At 40.1% G+C, this 6000-nt stretch overlaps 1 protein-coding gene across 2 annotated transcripts in view; it reads right to left on the reverse strand.

Annotated features, from left to right (window-relative positions):
- The window catches only part of kirrel1b (kirre like nephrin family adhesion molecule 1b), a 76547-nt gene that overhangs the window by 42168 nt on the left and 28379 nt on the right, over positions 1-6000 (reverse strand). The window lies entirely within an intron of this gene.

Below are 6000 nucleotides of genomic sequence, written 5' to 3' on the forward strand. Positions count from 1 at the left end.
TTATTGCCTTATAAAGCTGTTAAGGCTAGCGCGTTAGCAAAAAGTTGATTACTTGACAGCAAATATAAAAATATCAATCTAAAAGAACTCATTTTTTTTGGTAACTTTGTCTGTCTGTTGTTTAGCACCTGGCAGGTTTATTCAAGCTTTTCTGCTGCTGTTACAAACAGGATTGTTGAGAGAAATGAGACTGAACCAAACAGTAAATTTGCAGCAAAACCAAAACTATCAGCTAAAATAGACAGATAAAAAAGGGGAGAGCTGCAGAGTCGGGTGATGATTCTCTGTGTGTTCAATACTGCGAGCAACTCCTTTCACATATTTAATTCATTAATATACAAACTAGGGCTGCAACTAACAATTATTTTCTGTATCGATTAATCTGTTGATTATGTTTCATCTATGAAATGTCAAAAAAAAAAAAAGATGTCCATGAAACTGATGTCCTCAAATGTCTCGTTTTGTCCTGATCTACAATCAAGAAACCAGAAAATATTCACATTTGAGAAGCAGGAACCAGAGAATTTGGGCATTTTTTTTCATTAAAAATGACCCAAAATGATTAATTGATAACAAAATAGTTGGTGATTCATTTTTTGAAAATAAACGAATCCACTAATCATCGTAGCTCTAACACAAACTATTGATTTAACTCAAATAGATGTGGTGTGACCACACATAAAACTCACAGACTTATGATCTAATCAAAATTCTGCGGTTTCCGGAGATATTAAATACGACATCTTGAAAACAATATAAACACGCTGACATTTTCTCTATCTGATGTATTGGGACAGCCGTAGTGCTTGAATCCCACTTAAAATGAGCAATGAAGCACTGGAATGAAAACAGTATTTACGTGACATTGGAGAATAATGTGTAAAAAATGTTTCCTTAAGGGGGGATTTAAGAGGAAAATCGTAGTTCATGGGGTTAATGTGTGTGTCAATGCGTGACATTAAAGAGAACTCATACATATAAGTGCTTACAGTGTGTGAGCAAGTGAGTGACTTACAAGTGAATGTCTGCAAGTACGTATCTCTTGTGTGTCTGCGTGTGTGTGTGTGTGTCTGTGTGTGTACATGCATATATGCTCTGCATTCCCAGACAATGCTGCAGCCACATCATTAGCCACATCCTCTGACTCCAACCTGGACGTTGGATCAGAGGAATGGAATTAAGTCGGGAGCAGATTAGTCATTATCCAAATAACGACCTCGCTCAGCAATGGCTGTGTGATTTCCCCTTCAATAAGAATTGGTGATGTGAACTCCACTGAGGCAGAGGAGATGAGATTCTGCTGTGAAGTGAAACGGTGAAGAGAAATAACCTCGCAGTAGCCTCTGTGAACAAGAGGACAAAAGCTCAGCTGCAAACACAGATGAGGATACTTTTATGTTAATGACGATGGAGGAAAAAAAAGTTGAAGGAAGACTCAGCAGTGCCTCTGCCACACGAATGAAATGTGCATGCGGTTTAATCTAATTGTTAATAAGTTACAGCGGTAATGACTGAATTTTCATGGTGTTACTCCAGTAATGCAGCAGGAACAAGAGCTGGGCTGCCTTCCAAGAGCTAGAAAAAAACTGAATGTAAATGTCAAGTTTTATGCTCAGTTGAGGGAAAAAGAGAAATCTCTGCAGGTTAAAAAATTCTTTTGTGAGCTACTCTGTGTAAACCGTGACCTCGCAGTAAAAATGTGTTGTCTCTCCCATGTATAAAGCGCCGGGGTAGCTGTAGTCGGCGCCTTATAGTATGCAAAGTGCATTCCTTGATTTCCATCTTGAAAATGAAAGCATGAAATATCACTTACACTATCCGACACGAAAGCATGATAACAACTTGCAAAACAGAAATCAGTTCTTGAAAGTCTGTGTGGAAATTCAATCTATTTTCTTCAACTCGGCTGATGGAAACACACCTAATTTGCATTTTTTTTTTTTTTTTCCCCGTGCATTTCAAAAATTCACTTAAAATTCCCCTCTCCTCCCACAGCTACTGCCTGACATTTTTTTTTTCTTGCAGTTCCTACACTTCTTAATGCAAAGATATAATAGAGCTGCATTGAGAGGGTGTGAAAGCTTGCCAAAGCCGTGCGTTGGAGGCCCTTTTTTGTCAGAACTTCACAGCCCAACAGCATTCAACATTCATCATTTTTTTTGTTTGATGTAAGTGCAAGATACCTCAGCTACTACAGCCTTTGAAGATCTGATCTTGCTATTGCAAAGAATGTAAAATATGAAAAAAACCCTTTCAGGTCTGTATGTGCTAATTTGGATACTGTATGTTTTAGATCTGGGATGTGGAGTTTAGGGAATATCTGTATTCCCTGCCTGATTCTTAATTTAAGAGTAATGTGGTAAGGCAATATTTGACAGCGATGATTCTGCCTGTTTGAGCCTGTTAATCATCATAATTTTCGACATTATAGAAAGTTAAAATAATAATTTAGCTCAGTCTGTCATGCAAAGACAAATGACCAAAGAACAAGTGGAAAACTTCAATATCCTTGTGTTTCCTGTTTTATTTCCATTCACGCTACTTATAAATTGCAGTTTCTCTGCTGCATTTCACAGAGATCATCTGTCAATCAAACGGTGTTGCAGTACAGTGACTAAACATCACGATTCTATTAAGGGAGTCGTGATTTTCAAGTATTTTGCCTTAAGGGGACTTAAGGACTTTCTCTCCCTGATAATTAGGCTGAACTAAGTTCAGGAAAACACATTTTTAAAAGTGATCTTTGTGAAATTTGCTGCCAGGGCAGAATTAAGGTAATAGGTTAGATTACTGCTCTAAATGGAGTCTGTCTTTCTCCTTCTCTCTCTCTCTCTCTCTCTCTCTCTCTCTCTCTCTCTATCTATCTATCTATCTATCTATCTATCTATCTATCTATCTATCTATCTATCTATCTATCTATCTATCTATCACAGCAGCTCAGACTCCTGTACAAATTTCCTCTGTATAAAGTTTCATTTTCTGTTGATTTTTGTAGGTGGCACCATTTTTTTCTGGCTAACACTGTTTGTGGTGACAAGAGACTGAAAAAAAAAACAAAACAATGACATACCATACAGTCTGTACTGTTTGGTTTTTTGCTCACAACCGTCTTGCCAGATTGTTTGTGCAAGGAAAATCCAAATTTAAGCAACAGGGTAGCCCCAGTTGGGCTGAGGTGGGATGAGCATGCAGGAAGTGCAATAGTTGTTGTGATACATTTTCCAGTCAAATCTTCCTGACTGGGACACATACTGTGGCTTCATACTTACGTAATATTATACTTTATGTACTTGATATAACACTTTCCCTTTAGGTCATCTATTAAAGTAACTGTGATATTGTAATTCTGCTACTGCCACATTTGTCTACTACTTTTATTTATCCAAACTAAGAGTCAAAAGACAGAGGATGTTGTCTGTTGTACAGACTGTTAACATTTCTGAGCCTTATGAGTTTGACCTAATGGGTTGACAAGGATCGCCTCTATGCTCCATTAGCCAATTGATCAGCCTGAGATGGATTGTGGTATATGGAGCGCTGCAAAGGATATACTGGCAGCTTCTTCCAAATTTGTGCAAAAGAAGCCTCTGCTTTAGTCCTCTGGAAGGGAGCCTTTGAAACAGGACAGGCCTTGTTGAGTCTTCGGGATGTTAACAGTGTAGGAATGCAGACTTAGAAGGATGTGAACCCTGAATCGGGATGCGGCATGAGTTTCTTTAGGGCCGGCATCCAACAGAAATTAAGATTTTCCACACTGGTTTAAACATAAAGACTTGATGGTTGCTGCTTGAGTTCTTTTTACTATTTATTCAAAAGAAACAAACAAAATGCATTTCTTGCACTGCAGATGATTTGCCTACAAAAGACCAGACACTGTGTTTCTCACAGCAAATGTTACAGCTTCCATAAACTGGGTTTCTCTCTGAGTCACAGCTGTCGAGGCACACTGTGGGCAAAACTGACATTACAGTAATCCATGCAAAATGTTTCGGGTCATTACTTTAACAAAACCAGTTGGTCACAAGGTGTTTAACGGAGCAACCGAGGACACAAACAGACAAATACAGCGAGTGACTGTCGCTCGGTCCGTGTGTCTGTCTGTCTTTTTGTTTGTCTCTCTGCTGTCTGTTTCGATTTGTATCCGGCTGTGGATCACTGCGTCTCTCTCTGTCTTTCCCTTTCCCTCTGTCACACTCTTTCCGCTCATCCTTTTTTCAGTCTGTAGGCGTGTCTGCCGGTCTCTGTCAATCACTCTGTGCCGCTGCTGTGTGTGTGCGTGTGTGTGTGTGTGTGATTTTTCTAAACTCATTTCCCACTGTCTTCATTTCTCTATCTCTGTGCCCTCTCCAGCTCATGTCTTCTCTGTCTTATCTTTACCCCATCTCACTGTCAGTCTGTCTATTTCAATCTGTCTGTTTATCTGTTTATCTTGATCTGTTTTGGCTCATTTTTTTCACTTCGAGGTTGTGTCGCTGTGTCTCACGTGCACACACACACACACATATACACACACACACACACACACACACACCAGTCTGCCTTCCTTCTCTGGGCTCCACAGGGACATGTAAGTGGGACAAGGGGGGAGAGAACAAACAGATCAAACTTCAATCTAGGCTTTCACTCTTTCCTCCTCCTTCTACGAACCCCCTAACCCTCACGCACGCATACTTCTTCCCCTCCTCCTCTTCCTCCTCCAATGCCTCGATACACATTCTCTCCTTTGCCCAGATCCAGCAGCCTGTTTGGCAGCGCTGTCTTGTTTCAAACAAACACACCAAGACACGCACACACACACACACACACAGACAACCACTGGTACACGTGCACACAGACATACACAAAAAGAGAAGGGAAAATATGCAAAAACTCAGAAACATTCACAAACACGCACACACACAGAAACCCATGATGAAAATTGCCGACACACACACACACACAGACAGCCTTCTAAAATTGCTAATTGGCTTGTTGACAGTGAAATATTTAAAATGAGCCATGAATTATATAAAGAGACATCGATTGTATATTTGCTGTGTGAATAAAACATGAATGTCCCGTGTTTCTTCTCCGTCGCGCGCTCGCTTATCACCCCCCCCCCCCCCCCCCGTAATCCGTGTCTCACAGTTTGAGTTCAGTTCAATAAAGCTTCACTAGCATGACGTTTGATCAAAAAACAGTGTAAAACAGAGTGAAGTAAATAATAAAAACAACGGAAACAGTAATGACATACTGTACAGTACATGGTATGAAACTAGTTTCTAGTTCTCTCTCTTCATTTCTCTCTCAGCTCTGATCTTCCCTCCACTCATCCAGGTCATTGTGTCTCCGTTTGTTCACACTTTCACACATTTGCTGACCTCACTCCAGCTCTCTCTCTCACTTTCTCCCTCTCTCACTTTCACTGTCTGTCTCTCAAATGTATGTGAACAGAACTGTCTTGTCTGGGGCTGCTACAACATACAATGCTCTTTCACATAGTAGTGTGCTTTAGAATTTGGGCAGAGTAGGGATTTCTTGTACAACTACTTCTAAGGTGCATGGAGACGGAAAAAAAAAAAAATCTGGTCAAACTCGTAGTAGTACAAAGAACAACTTTAATGTGAGACCAATGCATTTTGGCTCTAGCCTTCATCAGGGTCAGCGTACGAAACATTACAAAGAACTTGGCAACAATTTGCAGAAAGCTCTTTCCTGTTTTAACATGACAATGCCCCCTGTGCACCAAGAAATGTACAAAAAAAGAATTGTTTTCCACAGTTTGGCATGGAGGAGCATCATTAATGCTCTTGTGGCTGAATGGGAGCAAATCCCTGCAGCCAGGATGCAAAATATTGTGGAGAGCTTTCCCAGAAGAGCGGAGGCTGTAATAATGGCAAAGGAGGTGCAACTCCTTATTAATGTCCATGTGAATCACATGTAGGAGTTATGTTTGAATGTCCACATAGTTTTGGCCACGTATCGTTGTTTATATTGACTAAAGAGAGTTTGTGATAGATC

The sequence above is a fragment of the Thunnus thynnus genome, chromosome 12, assembly GCF_963924715.1.
Source record: "Thunnus thynnus chromosome 12, fThuThy2.1, whole genome shotgun sequence".
NCBI lineage: Eukaryota > Metazoa > Chordata > Actinopteri > Scombriformes > Scombridae > Thunnus > Thunnus thynnus.